General features: G+C 44.5%; 1 pseudogene; it reads right to left on the bottom strand.

The window, feature by feature from the left end:
* Positions 1-620: 620 nt before the first annotated feature.
* Positions 621-11,274, bottom strand: LOC106586026 (uncharacterized; annotated as a pseudogene).
* Between the last annotated feature and the right edge of the window lie 6,946 nt (positions 11,275-18,220).

The following is an 18,220-nucleotide window of genomic DNA, read 5'->3' on the forward strand; positions in this document are numbered from 1 at the left end:
TCCACCAGAAAGCATAATTACAAACTTTTCAAAGCACTGGTAGTGCATTCAGAGTTCTAGCACCTGAAGCATGCCAAGAACCATGTAAACACATGCACGAGCTCGGCAAGTATGCATGTATTTTCATTTTGTGACGCTTGAGGTGATAGAAATCTGAATGCACTACCACCAGCGCTTTGAATAGTTGTAATTATTCTTATTTTCACACATTCCTACTTGCAAAAACCACATGGACAACCGGTAAAGTAAGTAAAAATACAATTTTATTCAACATGCTGGCTTGTAGTGGTCATGAGAGGAAACGTTCCTGACCCAAATGCTTATTAATGTATGTCGGGTTTCCAGGCTAGCTCTAGGGGTTTTAAACCTACATGGCTGTTTACGTTACGTCCCTTGTCCCACGATTTTTTTTCAAAATGCGCTGTGGCGCCCCCTATCCTAGGGTATCCTCAAGAGGTCACATTAATAATGAACTCTATTAAATATTACAGAAACATTGAGAAAAATATTACACCTAACAACTTTTAATTTAATATCATATAGGATATTTTTTATTTAACCTTTATTTGTAGTCAAACAGCATCATTCAAATCCACAAGCTTCCTCAAAATTCCGCTCACCTCTGTCATCGACCCCATCCCACCCTGACATCCTCTTTCTCATTGTTCCTCTGTCTCCATGGACACAGGTTCTTCTGCTTCATAGTGTCTTTTCATGCCCTTTAGATAGATGCGCAGGCTGTCAAGGTCCAGTATGGAGTCCCTGGATGTTTACAGGAGCCGGGTGGCCAGATGATACACAGAGGAGGAAGACGACAGGTTGACAGACCAGCCGGTACCACAGAATAAAATGGAAGGTACATTTGATCTAAATAACAATAAGAAATAGCCTACTGAAAAAAGCATACCAAGAGCTGTTGGCTGATTTGAGGCAATGGCCTTTGCTTCTTGGATTATGGTTGTAGGCAGTGCAGTCATCTCTGCAGTCCTCAGACCTGCAAGTTAAACATTACAGTAAACCTTTTACTATTTAGGTTAATGATTGGACAACGTTAAAGAGCAGCTGAACGTAATAAGCAACTTATGCTTTTGAAAACGGCCTTTGTGGCATCAATGAGTCAAACATTTATTCTAAAATTGACTACAAAGTGTGTAAATAGGATCATTTTGGTAAAAAAGTATCTCATCCAAAACTGAGATTTGCGAGATAATTAGGAAAAGAAATTGTATGTCGTGGAATAACGGGCACCATAACAGTTTTACTTGGGTTGGGTTTATTTAAATCCTGCCCACAGCTGGAAGCACCCAAGTAATCAACAATTAGACCCCATTGTAATGCCCATGTCCAATTTGGTTTGACATTCAATATCCCCAAAGCCTAAGGGGCTAGTTGGGGACCTCAGTAAATTACACAATGTATATTTAAATGTCAATAGCACCAAATGACTTAGACCAACTATAAATTACAGAAATTCATATACCATGTTGAAAGCATTTAATGAGACAACTAAAAGGTGTGAAACATGAAAATATTGTCTCACTTACATTGTGTAATTTATTGACCGTCCTTAACTAGCCCCACAGATTGGATAGCCAACTTTTCTACTGTTGCACACAGCTGGCTGAAACTAATTGGCGAAAGAAGTTTGCTAGCTAGTCTAGGAAACCTCAAGACAAGATCTGGTTAGGCTGTTTCAAGTTTTCTAGAAGGGTGAGTGACTAACTGTGTAGTGTTTTGGCAGAGTTAAAGTACAAACGCTTTCCACGTTCAAACACACACACACACACAAGACACCCACGTCAAAGCCTGCCTCCAAACCCAAATCTTGTTCTCAGTTGCATTTCCTAATGAGGAGAATTGCAACTGAGGGTAAATCAGGAAGTTCAGCTCCCCTTTAAGAATGTTCAATCGTATTTTCTTACCCTAGTTTCTTTCCTCTGAGCTTCCACGGCTCAGCAGGAAAGTGTAGACAACACTCTCTGTACCCATGTTACCAGTGCCATGTGCTGGTTTTCCACATTGGGGTACAATGTCTCCAGCTCACATACTGTAGCTCCAGGAAGTGTGTGGCAAACAGAGTGAACTCCTGAGATCACCAGGGAAACAGAGCTGAGTACACATATTTAACTTATGCTAGTTTGTGATCTGAGCAGTGCAAGTAACAGGAAGTCAAAGAAAATTAAGGCTTCTATGATTCATACACAACAATCCAATGAATCATCTATTGTTTCAGACAGAGGCACTGTGCTGGTTGGACCTACCCTGAGGCGAAGGAAGAACTTGCAGAGAGTGACATATGACGACGCCCCCCTCAGCACTGGTGCCACGCCCAAGCTCGTCTATGACGAGAGACTTGTCACTTCACATTATGGATTATATATGAGACCTTGAATAAAAAGACAAAATGAAACAAAACTATTTTGCCAAGTTGGGGCAATTCAGAGATTTTAAAAGTCCATACCATATCACTGCATCAGAGTGGCCAGTATGTATTGAAAATGTACCACGTTCATTTCCACCATGAAGGTTGAGGAGTTTGTCTCAAAGTTGTTATCCACCCCGATTCTGATGAAAATCTGTTCAGCAATGCGGAAGTAGGCACAAAGGAGCCTAGGAAAGATCAGACTCATTATATAAATAACTTGTAAGTAAGCCTGTTGAATGGTTACAACACTGGCACACTGAAAATGAAGTTAATTCAGATACTATAAAACAACATTGCATTTTGAATGAAGTGTGTGGTTTTTCCACCTACCTATCTGAGCCATGATCTGGCACAGCACCACCTGTTTGAGGTAGGTGGACTTGCCGCTCATGTTGGGCCCAGCGATGATGACAATGTTGCTGCCCTCAGAGATGTTGTTGGACATGGGCTGCTGGCCAGTAATGCGATCTAGAATGGGGTAACGACCCTGCTTGATGGCCAGTGTGTCTGTGAACTAAGGACACGTTGCAGGCACAGAGCAGAATAACAACTTCAGGAAGAACACTTTAATAATTGATAATTACATTGTTGGTAAATACATTTTTTCCATCTGGGTTGAATTGCTGTGAATTAAATTAATTTGGGTTATTTTATTACTCATTTTATGTGAATAACAAACACTACTAGCATACAGTACATGCAGTTAAAACAGACATCTACAGTTGTCGTGTAATGCAGAGAGATTGGTCTGGTCAAATACAGTAACGGTTACGTAACTCGGGTCATCTGAAAGTGAGATGAATGAGACAGAGAAGGCCGGCAATCAGCACGTGTCTCTACAGAGATCCTTTCAGACAGCTGGGGGCCAGTGGTCACCACCCACATTGCTATTGGGGCTGCTGTCCAGACAACTGAAGCTAACAGGGAAACCAATGTTACATAGAGAGCAGAGCACAGCAGCCTCTTTGTCAATCAGAGAGGAGAAGAGAGGGCGCTGCTGCTGACGCACTGTATTCAATCATGCTGCATTGACTGGCTGCTATGAAAGAAGGATGAGTGGGTGGTTGTTTCTTCAGATACTGACTAGACTCAGAGGTCAACCAACTCCAGGGATAGCTTGAATCTGACTGGATCATATGATTAGCGTATCTATGAATTTGAACAACTGGTTTTATGTTCTTTTGCAGAAATGTTGGGTGAAAATGTTTAATTGATTATATTTATTCACTTTCCTGCTTGACTTAACAGTCTGAGATGGTGCATGCATTGGCTAGTGACAGCAGCATGTCTAGCATAGACACAGAATCGGACAGCTTGTATAGGCAGTGGATATGCTCATGAACTGTACTCAGCAGCTGGCACCACCCTGGGAAGAGACAGGTGTAAACAAGTCAACGTGATCTAAAACTCCACAACAGACCAAACAGCCCCATCTACTGGGTAAACAATCAGTACATCCAATTTCCCCCAGTTTTCTTTCATGCCACATGATAAATACAGAAATAAAGGGAAAGGTTGGTCAATCAGAACAAAGCAAATAAACTATTTTTATGATCACATTATTCAATGAAAATGTAGCTCTGCCTCAGAATTTTGGCCAACCAATGGCAGCGCTCCAATGGATAGCAACTGTCATCAAGTCCGACACCTTGGACAAGCTCACGTTTATATCGCATGAAAGCCAGTGAGTGCTATGGCAAAAAAGAAAAATTAAATGGCTAAATAATTGAACTGTGCACCAGGACGACTTGCTACTGTGATTACTGAAATGCAGAGCCTGTTTGAGTATTTAATCAGAAATTAAACTTTTGCTACATTGTTTGCTAGTTCAGTTGGTTAGCTACTAGCTAGCTCTGTCTCATTGACCACCAAACGTTGCTAAGCTAGTCACTTATTCGTTTTTTCTCAAAATGTATGTTAGCTAGTTAAGTTAGCAATGTTATGAATACAATTCCATCTGCTGTCGACATCAGGATACAATTTGAGAGCACTAGTTTGCACCAAAAGTAGTTATAGCTTTCACTGCACACTGACTGAATTCAATGCCATTCAGTGGCTAGCTATACTACAAACATAATTTTACCAGGTTCCCGTAAAGCAATTATAATGACAGTCCACCACAACATACCCAAGAGTTTCCTGATTAGAAAAAACCTAGTTTGGATCATTGTGAGGGGATTTCGTTTGTGGTTAAATGGGCAGCCGTGAGCTGCCCAGTGACATGAGCCTACTTGACGAGCTAAATTACTTCTATGCTCGCTTTGAGGAAAGCAACACTGAAGCATGCATGAGAGCATCAGCTGTTCCAGAAGACTGTGTGATCACGCTCTCCGTAGCCGATGTGAGTAAGACCTTCAAACAGGTCAACAGGGCCAGACGGATTACCAAGGCCACTGGGCCAGACGGATTACCAGGACATGCACTCCGAGCATGTGCTGACCAACTAGCAAGTGTCCTTGACGGAGTCTGTAATACCAACATGTTTCAAGCAGATCACCATAGTCCCTATGCCCAAGAACACTAACAGGCTGACCACACCGCTTGCGTCACGTGTGCGAGCGTTGCAAAATAGATTAATAAATGTATGTTATTCAATTATTGCACCCACAATGCTCGTGTGCGCCAACGAGCGTCTGCGTTGCCAAGGGCTAAAATAGAAATCAGTTCTATTTCTGGCGCAGATCGCCCTTCAAGTCCTGCCTCTCCCATCTCCTCATTGGTTTATAGAAGCAGGTACCCACGTGCCATCTCATTGGTTATACCCACGTGGGTGACTGAAAGATGAACGAGGTCAGTGGAAGTAATGCACCTAATCTATGAAAGTTTCCAATCGCAATATAAAGTGAAGAGAAGAAAAAGCCTGGAAGGAAGAGAGATGACTAGAAACGATTCGGTTGACTGTTTTATGTGTGGGTTAATGGCAGAGTAGAGGACCTTGTGCATTTCAGGTAAAATAACAACTCAATGTTTATATCCCAGGACACATTAGCTAGCAACAGCAAGCTAGCTAAATAGTACAAATTAGCTAGCAAGTACAAGCTAACTAGCTAAATTGCCATAAATGTTTAATGCTTTTCGACCTGTCCCCAAATTAATATAATTGTTTCAGAGTTTTTGATATTTTAACCTGCGTGTCGTGATCATGTTTGGTGTGGGGTGACAAAATAAATGTATGCACGATGGCGCACGCGCGCAGCCGGTTTGGGTTCTGTGTAAGGTAACCTGCCTAAATGACTAATGACTACCGACCCATAGCACTCACGTCTGTAGCCAATAAGTGCTTTGAAAGGCTGGTCATGGCTCACAACACCATTATCCCAGAAAGCCTAGACCCACTCCAATTTGCATACTGACCCAAAAGATCCACAGATGATGCAATCTCTATTGCCCTTTCCCAACTGGACAAAAGGAACACCTACGTGAGAATTGTATTAATTGACTACAGCTCAGCGTTCAACACCACAGTGCCCTCAAAGCTCATCACTATGCTAAGGACCCTGGGATTAAACACCTCCCTCTGCAACTGGATCCTGGACTTCCTGACGAGCCGCCCCCAGGTGGTAAGGGTAGGTAGCAACATCTGCCACGCTGATCCTCAACACGGGGGCCCTCGGTTGCGTGCTCAGTCCCCTCCTGTACTCCCTGTTCATCGATGACTGCATGGCGGCGGCAGGTAGCCTAGTGGTTAGAGTGTTGGGCCAGTAACCGAAAGGTTGCTGGATCAAATCCCTGATCTTTCTGCCCCTGAACAAGGCAGTTAACCCACTGTTCCCAGGTAGGCCGTCATTGTAAATAAGAATTTGTTCTTAACTAACTTGCCTAGTTTAATAAAGGTTAAATACATTTTTTAAATTGTATTTAATGGCCAGGCACGACTCCAACACCATTATTAAGTTTGCCGACGACACAACAGTGGTAGGCCTGTCTCAACGATGAGACCGCCTATAGAGAGGTCAGAGACCTGGCCATGTGGTGCCAGGATAACAAGCTCTATCTCAATGTGTTCAAGACAAAGGAGATGATTGTGAACTACAGGAAAAGGAGGACGAGCACGCCCCCATTCTTATCGACGGAGCTGTAGTGGAACAGGTTGAGAGCTTCAAGTTCCTTGGTGTCCACATCACCAACAAACTATCATGGTCCAAACACACCAAGACAGTCGTGAAGAGGGCACAACAAAGCCTATTCCCCCCCGGATGGCTGAAAAGATTTGGTATGGGTCCTCAGATCCTCAAAAGGTTCTACAGCTGCACCATCCAGAGCATCCTGACTGGTTGCATCACTGCCTGGTATGGCAACTGCTTGGCCCCTGACCGCAAGGCACTACAGAGGGTAGTGCGTACGGCCCAGTACATCACTGGGGCCAAGCTTCCTGCCATCCAGGACCTCTGTACCAGGCGGTGCCCGAGGAAGGCCATAAAAATTGTCAGACTCCAGCCACCCTAGTCATAGACTGTTCTCTCTGCTAACGCACAGGAAGCGGTACCGGAGCACCAAGTCTAGGTCCAAAAGGTTTCTTAACAGCTTCTACCCCCAAGCCATAAGACTCCTGAACAGCTAATCAAATGGCTACCCAGACCATTTGCATTGCCCCAACCCTCTTTTACACTGCTGCTACTCTCTGGTTATTATCTATTCATAGTCACTTTACCTCTACTTACATGTACATATTACCTCAATTACCTCAACTAATTACCGCACATTGACTCTCTACCGGTACCTCCTGTACCGCTACTGTTATTTTACTGCTGCTTTTTATTTATTATTTTTAACTTATCTATTTTTAACTTCACACTTATTTTTCTTAAAACTGCATTGTTGGTTAAGGGCTTCTAAGTAAGCGTTTCACTGTAAGGTCTACACCTGTTGTATTGTGACAAATAACATTTGATTTGGGCTTCCCAGTGGAAATTATGGCCGAGGTTGCAACATTAACTAAGGGGGGCAGGGCTTAGCGAAGGGTCAGTTGTGAGGCTATTTAGCTCCTCTTTACTCATACATAGGGCATGTGGAATCACAGAGATCAAAAATCTTCATCGTGTCTGCTGTGGTGAAGCTGTAGTTGTTCTTGTGCTTTGTCACCTGAGGGAAGAGCCATTATAAAACACAGCAAAGGTATGAAAATACATTACAATAGAGAATGCTGGCACGTGTTGTTGTAATATAGAGCCACAGCAATTCTGACAGGTACAGCCCATTTTAAATAATGAACATGAAGCAATGACACCTTGTAATGAGTTTCCCTCACTTAAAGCTCTGTATAACCTACTCATCATTGCAATTGTCCAGTATTGCCAGTTATAGAGGTGTTCATCAAATAGGCTATTAGATGTACCTTGATGAAGTCAGCTTGGATCTTCCCATCAGGTGAAGCCACCCCTCCAGTTTCATCTGGATGAACCCTCGAGCTGTGCTAAAGCGCATCGGCAACCCATACTTCTCCCCCACCTGGTCAACCAGCCCTGTGCATCTTTCTTTTTTTATTGTCACACTTGCCCCCCTACCTGTGGTCCCTGTTGTTGACAACCAACTCCAGGTTAGTGGCAGACGTTGAGCTGATGTGTAACCTTTATTTAACTAGGCAAGTCAGATAAGAACAAATTCTTATTTACAATGACAGCCTACCCCAGCCAAACCCGGACAACACCGGGAGTCCCATAGGGCGGTGCACAATTGGACCAATCACAGTCGGTTGTGATTCAGCCAGGAATCGAACTAGGGTCTGTAGTGACGCCTCTAGCACTGAGATGCAGTGGCTTAGACCGCTGCGCCACTCAGGAGCCCGAGTGGTCATGGCAGTCTGCTCACTACCTTTGAAGCTCACTTTCAGTGATTTGGGTGCATAGATGGAGTTCTGAATGAACTCCAAGTATCTCTGGGGCACACATCTGCTGGATGTACTCCAGCCCTTTTCTCTCATTGCAGTGAAAGCTACTGACTGAAACATAAAGGTTAGGCAACAAATAACACATAAGACATAACGAAGGTGTCTCACTTCAGCAGTATAGGCAGACCACCTAGACTCAGTACCTGAACGTTTTCTGTGATGAGGTTGTATGGCTTGGTCCCTTTGCCTTTCTCACTGGCAGTACTGGCAGTGTCTGGCATTAGTATCTCCAGTGAAACCAGGATGTAAAGCTTGGTGATAACCTGGAAGTGGATGAGAGATAAGTTTAACATGCATTCAGTACTTTCAGTTCAGACTGAGATAACCATGCACTTAGCTAGGCCTCATGGAGATGAATTTGTCTGCCTCTCCCTGTTCTGAGATACTGCCGATAGTAAACTAATTCAGCCTGTTTGTTTACTATGTTCTACCTTGGCATAGGTCCCAGTGTCTGCAAAATGAGAGAACCAGTTCTGCACATTTCAGGTTGATACTGGCCATGCCAATCTCTCCCCTGGCCAACCCATGCCCTTCTACCACCGCAACAATCACAGAGGCAGCAGTGGCCGAGGTCACAGAGGAGCAGCCAGTGGTCACTGCAGGCATGGAGAGAGCGGAATAATTAAACTCTCAAACTGCGACAGCCTAGTGAAAAACAACTCAGCTGTGTGTGTCTGAGCTGTAGCTTTACCAGAGGGTTCAGTCTGTGGCATTTATGCAAAGTGTATTCCTACAGCCAGCTGGGGTCCTCCTGAGTCTGGGGGTTCCCCCTATGGGTCTGGGAGTCCCACTAAACAAGGAGCCAGAGGGTGGGACAGATTAACATGTCCTGCCCCCTCTGAAGCTGTGATTCACTTGACCTGGGTCAAAGAAAGGCAATCAACTTGTAAGTTACTAGGCTACTGTACATCTCAAAATAAGCCTGCCTGGCTAAGTCACTTGTGCCTTGTAATTAAAAATATAAAAATGTGTATAAGCTTTATTTACAGAATTTAGCAGTCCTCAACTTTGCCAACATGGTTTCCATTTTATCACAATTGTTAGCTTAGCTAGCTAGCATGCTTGATTACATAGCTAACTTCAACTTGTCTAGGCCTACTTTTTTGAGAAGTCCTGCAACACCTGCTGTGCTTGCAGGAATAGTTGGATTTGATCTAGTACTGGCATCATCCAAACCAAGGGGAAGCAAGGGGAAAGCAATGAAGATGTTGACCAAAGACGGAGCTACACGGGCCCATTTTGGACGCCTCAATGATCCAAAGGTGACAGCTCCCAGCTTCTTCCGGAGACCGAAGTGTTGTTCGGTGTACCCTCCTTTTTACTGCTTAGAAGCATTCCTGAGTTTTGATGGGGATTCGGCACACGAATTTAGAGAAACTGTACGCTGGTTGCATGAGCTGAATAAAAGGCCCCATACATTTTCCGTATGCACTAAAAATGTATTTCTCTCAAATTTTGTGCACAAATTTGTTTGAATCCCTGTTAGTGAGCATTTCTCCTTTGCCAAGATAATCCATCCACCTAACAGGTGTGGCATATCAAGAAGCTGATTAAATAGCATGATCATAATACAGGTGCACCTTGTTCTGGGTACAGTAAAAGGACACTCTAAAATGTACAGTTTTTTCACACTATACTGGACTTGCTAAACGTACAGTAGTCCTTATGCAGCTATCCAATTAACTAAACACTCATAAAAATTGTCTGTGAGAAGCAGGCTGGCGTTTTGGAAGTTTACTTGAATCACAGTGTGAAACTGCAACAAACACCAACTTACATGTTTTCAGTTACAGTAGCAAAGAGCACAGAATGTCTTACACAATAACTGCACTAAATTTATGAAATAAGGAATAAGAGTACTTCATTTAGAGTCAAATATAAAATAAAGTTACTAGAATGCAACTGTATGCTTAATATTGCTTAACTAGATGTCCCTAAGGAGAAATAGCACTGAAGCTAATGCAAAGAAGCTAACAGCTAACTAAATATGTTACAGAAACATGAAAATTATGTGATAAACATTTATATTGTGTTAATAAACAAATGTACTAACAGACATTGCATCTTACAAAGCTTATAAAGAAGGATGTTGAAGGATTGTAACTACTCTGTCACTTGCACATCTGAAACTGCTTCCTGTCACATGACACAAAAAGGTCAATTCTACACTGCTGCACTTACATTTACATTTAAGTCATTTAGCAGACGCTCTTATCCAGAGCGACTTACAAATTGGTGCATTCACATTATGATATCCAGTGGAACAACCACTTTACAATAGTGCATCTAAATATTTTAGGGGGGGGGGGGGGGATTAGAAGGATTACTTAGTCCTATCCCAGGTATTCCTTAAAGAGGTGGGGTTTCAGGTGTCTCAGGAAGGTGATGATTAACTAAAACTGCCATTAGGGGGTGGTAAACAACTAACAAGTCCAGAACACTCCCCGCCTGGGGTCATTAACGATCCCATATAAACCTAACTCTGACCACTGGGATATTATGAAGAAAGATGGACAACCACTTCGGAGATAGGCCGAGAGAAGACCTTCATAGTTCCCTCCTTGACAACTCTGACATTGACTTTCCTCACCATTCCGTCCCAGCTGTGAAGGGTCTTCACAACGATGGCCATAGGCCATTAATTTCTTTTAGCCTGACTGTCCTTCATTAAGACCATATCCCCTTCTTTAAGATCTGGCCTCTTGTCCTGCCACGTACGTCGGCTCTGCAGCGTGCAGAGATACTCCCACCGGCACCTGTTCCTAAAGGTGTCCACTAGACTTTGCACCCACTTCCACTCTTGCTTGTAGAGTTCTACGTTCCAGATCTTGCCTGGTGGTGGAGGGGTGACGACAGTCTTCTGGGCCAAGAGCACAGCTGGAGTGAGGATGAGGGGTGATTCTTGTTCTGAAGATACTGGGACGAGGGGCCTGGCATTCATCACAGCAATGACCTTGGCCATCAGTGTTGTCAGGACTTCGTTTGCAAGGAATGAAGATCCACGTTGGAGGAGCATGCAGTCAAGTATACGACGAGCGATGCCAATCATCCGCTCCCATGTACCACCGATATGGGATGAGTGAGGTGGGTTGAACACCTACAGTTGAAGTCGGAAGTTTACAACAACACTTAGGTTGGAGTCATTAAAACTCGTTTTTCAACCACTCCACAAATTTCTTGTTAACAAACTATAGTTTTGGAAAGTCGGTTAGGACATTACTTTGTGCATGACAAGTAATTTTTCCAACAATTGTTTACAGACAGATTATTTGAGTTATAATTCACTGTATCACAATTCCAGTGGGTCAGAAGTTTACTAAGTTGACTGTGCCTTTAATAAACAGCTTGGAAAATTCCAGAAAATTATGTCATGGCTTTAAAAGCTTCTGATAGGCTAATTGACATAATTTGAGTCAATTGGAGGTGTACCTGGGGATGTATTTCATGGCCTACCTTCAAACTCAGTGCCTCTTTGCTTGACATCATGGGAAAATCAAAAGAAATCAGCCAAGATCTCAGAAAAAAATTGTAGACCTCCACAAGTCTGGTTCATCCTTGGGAGCAATTTCCAAACGCCTGACGGTACCACGTTCATCTGTACAAACAATAGCACGCAAGTATAAACACCATAGGACCACGCAGCCGTCATACCGCTCAGGAAGGGGACACATTCTATCTCCTAGAGATGAACGTACTTTGGTGTGAAAAGTGCAAATCAATCCCAGAACAACAGCAAAGGACCTTGTTTAGATGCTGGAGGAAACAGGTACAAAAGTATCTGTATCCACAGTAAAACGAGTCCAAAATCGACATAACCTGAAAGGCCGCTCAGAAAGGAAGAAGCTACTGCTCCAAAACCGCCATAAAAAAAGCCAGACTACGGTTTGCAACTGCACATGGGAACAAAGACTGTACTTTTTGGAGAAATGTTCTCTGGTCTGATGAAACAAAAATAGAACTGTTTGGCCATAATGACCATCGTTATGTTTGGATGAAAAAGGGGGAGGCTTGCAAGCCGAAGAACACCATCCCAACTGTGAAGCACGGGGGTGGCAGCATCATGTTTTGGCGGTGCTTTGCTGCAGGAGGGACTGGTGCACTACCACAAAATAGATGGCTTCATGAGGATGGAAATTATGTGGATATATTGAAGCAACATCTCAAGACATCAGTCAGGAAGTTAAAGCTTCGTCACAAATGAGTCTTCCAAATGGACAATGGCCCCAAGCATACTTCCAAAGTTGTGGCAAATTGGCTTAAGGACCACAAAGTCAAGGTATTGGAGTGGCCATCACAAAGCCCTGACCTCAATCCCATAGAACATTTGTGGGCAGAACTGAAAAAGCGTGTGCGAGCAAGGAGGCCTACAAACCTGACTCAGTTACACCAGCTCTGTCAGGAGGAATGGGCCAAAATTAACCCAACTTATTGTGGGAATCTTGTGGAAGGCTACCCGAAGCGTTTGACCCAAGTTAAACAATTTAAAGGCAATGCTACCAAATACTAATTGAGTGTATGTAAACTTCTTACCCACTGGGAATGTGATAAAAGAAATAAAAGCTGAAATAAATAATTCTCTCTACTATTATTCTGACATTTCACATTCTTAATATCATGTGGTGATCCTAACTGATCTAAGATAGGGAATTTTTACTAGGATTAAATGTCAGGAATTGTGAAAAACGTTTAAATGTATTTGGCTAAGGTGTATGTAAACTTACAACCTCAACTGTAGGTACATTTCTGTTCTTGGAGATACATCTCTGCGCTCTCTGAACTAGAACTTGATCCATCCATCCTCGGTAGCACCAGCAAAGTTTGTACCGCAATCTGAACGTACCAGCTCTGCTATGCTTCTGATTGAGAATAATCTTCTCAGGGCATTTATGAAGCTGGATGTACTTAGTGATTTAATTACGTCTATGTGTACAGCTCTTGTGCTCGAGAACATCACCGCCCACGTTTTGCTATTGGCGTGTCCTCCTCTGGTGCAGCGTGAGACCACCTCCAATGTGCCGAAAACATCCACAACTACGTTGTTGAAAGGTGGTGCTACCTGCAGTTCTGCCATCTGCTGGTGTTTCGTCTTCCCGCGGAGCATCTTCGTCCATCTGCTCAGATGGCACCCTCTGTGAAATGTCTCCCTTGATGCCTCACAGCCTCATGGTGGTGAGGCACAAGCAAGATTGCCAGGTGTTGACGACCTGGAATGATGGGGTTGACATTGTTTGTTCTTAATTTAGATTACGCGATTCGGCCTCCAACTTTGAGCAGTCCGTCACTGTCAATGATAGGATGCAGCCTTCATAGACTGCTGTCAGTAGGAAGACTGCGTTCTGCTGCTATGCACCTAATTCCTCTGCCAAACACTTGGACACTCTTAATCACAAGGACTTTGGCTCTTTCCAGCTATACTTCAGTGGGGTTCTTCTGACAGATGTGCCATCCATGGCAGCTGCTCTATTGTGCAGGCTGAGAGAAGGTCCGAGCTATGTGGGTTGAGTGTGCTACTGTCCTTATGAGACTGTTCTATTTGGAGAAACACTCAAAGAGTTTGGAGCTCAGAAGGTTCTTGGAAATTTGAGTGACATTAGTAGTCACCTGTGGCCGTAAATCAGAGTCAGAAGCAGAGTTGATAAGGTCAAACAACTCTAGAGGTTTGGAGGAGTGCAGGGCTGGATTCTGAAGAAAGTCTGGTCCTGACAGCCATGTCATGTGGCTGTGGAGGGCTACTGTTACGGATCTAGACCCATGGTCAGCTGGGTTGAGATCTGTGGGCACGTAACTCCATTGGTCTGGGGATGTGGATGGCCGGATACACTGAACTCTGTAAGTCTTGAAGTGAATCTCTCCAATAGTTCTACTCCTCTTCCATGTCTGCAGCAAGGGGTGAATCCCAATCTTCCTCTCGCGTAGAGAGCTCTCTGAGGTGTAGCCTGCCTTGTATAGTGACAAGGGCTAGGAAGCCAAGTGGATTAAAATAGGCTATTGACCGTAGAGAGCACTCCCCTGCGTGTGTATGGCTTCTCGTCGTCTACAACTTGGAATGTGAACGTGTCTGCTGTGATGTTCCAACACACTTCTAGACTGCGCTGTAGGGGGAGATCATCAGTGAGGAGGTTTATATTCCTGTGCTCAAGGACACTGATGGCTTCTGTTTCGGTTGCACATGACTTCAGTGAGTCATCGACATAGAACACATGTTCGACGAACCTTCTCACATCGTGGCCAAAGTCATCCTTTTCTTCCTTGGCAGCGCTCCTTAGGCCGTTGCTGTGATCCTCCCTCAACACGAAGCAGTGGAACATGTGCTGGGTATCAGCAGTGATGGCCACGGGTTCTTTCCGGAACCTCATGAGTACCCCCAGCAGGCTGTTGTTAAGATCAGGGCCTGTGAGGAGTACATCATTGAGGGAGACTCCTTTGAATGGTGCACTTGAATCGAACACCACACGGATCTGGTCTGGCTTTTTAGGGTGATAGACTCCAAACGAAGGAAGGTACCAGCATTCTAGACCTTCCTGGAGTGGTGGAGCTACCACTGCATGGTTGTTGAGGAGCATTTTCTGCACAAACTCTAGGAAGTGCTCCTTCATCTGAGGCCGCTTTTCTAGAGTACAACGGAGTGAGGTGAGATGACTAAGAGTACTCCCTATTGTTAGGCAGCCGTCGTCTGGGTGTCTGGAAGGGCAAGGGCGCGACCCAGCTGTTGGAGCTGTCTTGGCAGACCTTATTGTCCATGATCTGAAGGAATCTCGTGTCGTTGATCGAAGGTGCAAATCTGTGATCGCTAGTGGTGCGACAGAAGATTGACTGACCCAGGTTTTCTGCAGTAAGTCTCAGTGAGTTGTCTTGCAGGTTTGGCTCGTCGAGGATCTGCTGCTGTGCTCTGTAACTGAGCTTCTCCTTCAGTCTAACCTGACTATTGCATGGACTGAGGTAGGTTGGACAACCATTTTCCAAGATGGATGTATTGAACGAGCTCACCTGAGATGGTTTGTGGGCACCTCTTAGACCTCGGTCTAGCTTCTGGGCAAATAGAGTATTGTCTGGACCGTTGATTTGGTTCCTGACTTTATGTACTCTCAAGACATCTCTGTCTAAGAGGAGAAGTATGTCTGCGTCAGGATCCAGAGGTGGGATCTGCGATGCGTATCAGATGACTGTGGTGGCGAGCTGTGTTTTGGAGTGGGAATTTCTGAGTGGTTGTTAGGGACTAGGTTACATTCGATGAGTGTGGGAAGTCGGAGACTCATCTTCTCATCGACTGACTCCACAACGTAACCACAGGCCCTCCTGCCGGCTGTCTCTGTGAGTCCCGCACACGCCTTGACTTTGAAAATGTCAAAGAACTCTGATCTTGCTAGAGACTGATTGCTTTGTTCATCCAGTTTAGCGTACATCCTTTTGGAATCTTCACAACGTCCTTTGGGGAACACATTAACGAGGCATATCTTGGAGGATACTCTCGCGCTCATTCGTTCTCTACACACCTTGGTGCACTTAGATGTGATCTCCTGATTGGCCGGTTCCTCTTCCTCCCCGCCATGCTCTGAAGAGGAAGGGGATGAGCTTAACTTCCATGGAGCTGGGCCGGGATGGAGTGCTGAGAGGTCCCGGTCGCTTTCGCATTTGTTGCATTTCCCCGTTTCCTTACAGTTGTTGGCGAGATGATTTGTGGAAGAGCAGCACTGAAAACACACAGAGTTCTCTTTGAGGAACTGTTTGTGGTCTTCCAGGGACTTCTCTCTGAAACCTCTACACTTCTTTAACGGATGGAGCTTGTTGTGGATGGGGCAGTGCTTATTCTAGTCCACTTGTTTCTTCTTATCCCGTGTTTTCAGTTGAAGACACAGATATTGTTTTCCCATGTCTGTCTTGCTTGTCTCTTCTGATAGGTGCGGCATGGGGGGAGAAGAGGTTAAAGCTGGGGTCTGTCCTGACTTTGGCTTCTCTACGGATAAAGTTGGCGAACACCCAGAATGGAGGGAAGGTGACATTGTTTTCTAGCTTGAATTTTGAGCTTCTCTACAATCGGGCTCACCCCTCTGGATGTGTCCTGGTATGATAGGCCAGGTAGGTAGCCATCTTGCTTTGCAGCTTCAAGCTCCAATAGTAGATCTCTAAGGTCACAGATTCTCTGGGGTTCTTTATTTGTCACCTTGGGGAAGTTATCCAACATGTCAGAGAGAGCCCTTTCAATGGCTTTGGATGAGCCGTAGCTTTCCTCAAGGTTCTCTCAGAGCATCATCAACGCAGGTGGCGGATGTCTGACATGGACTGCCTTTATCCTGTGTGCCTGCTTGGAGGACTCTGCGCCAAGCCATTTGATGAGCAGAACAAGCTCCTCTCCTGCTGAAAGGCCTAGCTCTGAGGGAAGGATGCTTTCCAAGCCCAATAGTTATCTGGTTTATAATCTAATGTGGTTAACCTGGTAGTGACCAACTGGCTGCGGGCAAGGTACTTGGCAAGGTCATAGGTGGTGGGGGTTATGCCATGGTCACCTTGAGTAGAGGCTCTGCAGGGGATCCCATGGGAACGAGTAGGTGACTGCTGGTGACTTTCTTCTTGTATCCCTCCATTCCTCTTGCTTGTGCTGGCAAGGATCGTATGACCTGGTGTAAGCTGTTCATCTGTCTGCGCTTGGTTGGTGGCACAGGGCATGTTATCTGATGTAACTGTGTCGGCAGAGTCAAGTGGTTCTTCGTCCCTCACTCTGTTGAACTGCTGACTTGAACTAAGGCTAGCATGCTCTATCACATAGTCTAAGGTGTGCTGAAAGCTTTTCTGACATGGGATTGGGGGTGAGACCCTGCCGGCCAAACCAAGATCTACTTCCTGTAGAGCTGCCTCCAGTATTTCTGCCTCAGCTAGAACAGCATCTTTCTCTTTCTCTTCCTGCAGGGCATCCAATGTAGCTTTGAGGCGGGCCTTCTCAACCTTAATGCCTATCTCTCTCTTTGCATAAGATGCTCTGGCTTGGGCTGCTTCTGCTTTGGCTCTCGCTTTGGCACCCTTGAACTGACTGACGACCTCGAAATGACTGATGATTTGTAAGAGCAAGAACTTATAGACTGTGCATCGAATTCTCCATCTCTCTCGTCAATGTTTTCGTCTTGCTGTGTAGCATTTTCCTTACTACTTTCTGCCATGATGTGAGGTATGTGTGGCACGGAGGATGAAGACTTAAGCTGGCGATGTCGTGATGGCTTGCTCTGCACCAAGATGACAGCCCCTTAGCTCTCGAATCCTTGCTGCACCACGTGGAGGTTCCTATCTTACGGGTAGCTATGCCTGTCTTTTCACTAGCAGGTTGGCGTTTTGGAAGTTTACTTGAATCACAGTGTGCAACTGCAACAAACACAAATGTACATATTTTCAGTTACAGTAGTATAGAGCACAGAATGTCTTACACAATAATTGCACTAAATGTACGAAATAAGGAATAAGAATACTCAATCTAGAGTCAAATATAAAGTTACTAGAATGCAACTGTATGCTTGATATTGCCAAGCTAGGTGTCCCTAGAGAGAAATAGCACTGAAGCTAATGCAAAGAAGCTAAACATGAAATGTCTGTGATAAGCATTTATCTTGTGTGAATAAACAAATATACTTACAGACATTGCATCTTACAACGCTTATAAAGAAGGATGTTGAAGGATTGTAACTACTCTGTCACACTTGTACATCTTACACATTGCTTCACTTCTGAAATGGCTTTCTGTCACATGACACAAACAGGTTAATTCTACACTGTTGCACTTAAACTGCCTCTAGGGGTTGCTAAACAACTAACAGATCCAGAACACACACAACACAATGCTACAGATGTTTCAAGTTTTGAGGGAGTGTGCAATTAGCATGCTGAGTGCAGGAATGTCCACCAATGATGTTGCCAGATAATTT

The sequence above is a fragment of the Salmo salar genome, chromosome 01 (assembly GCF_965601325.2).
Source record: "Salmo salar chromosome 01, fSalSal1, whole genome shotgun sequence".
In the NCBI taxonomy this organism is placed as follows: domain Eukaryota; kingdom Metazoa; phylum Chordata; class Actinopteri; order Salmoniformes; family Salmonidae; genus Salmo; species Salmo salar.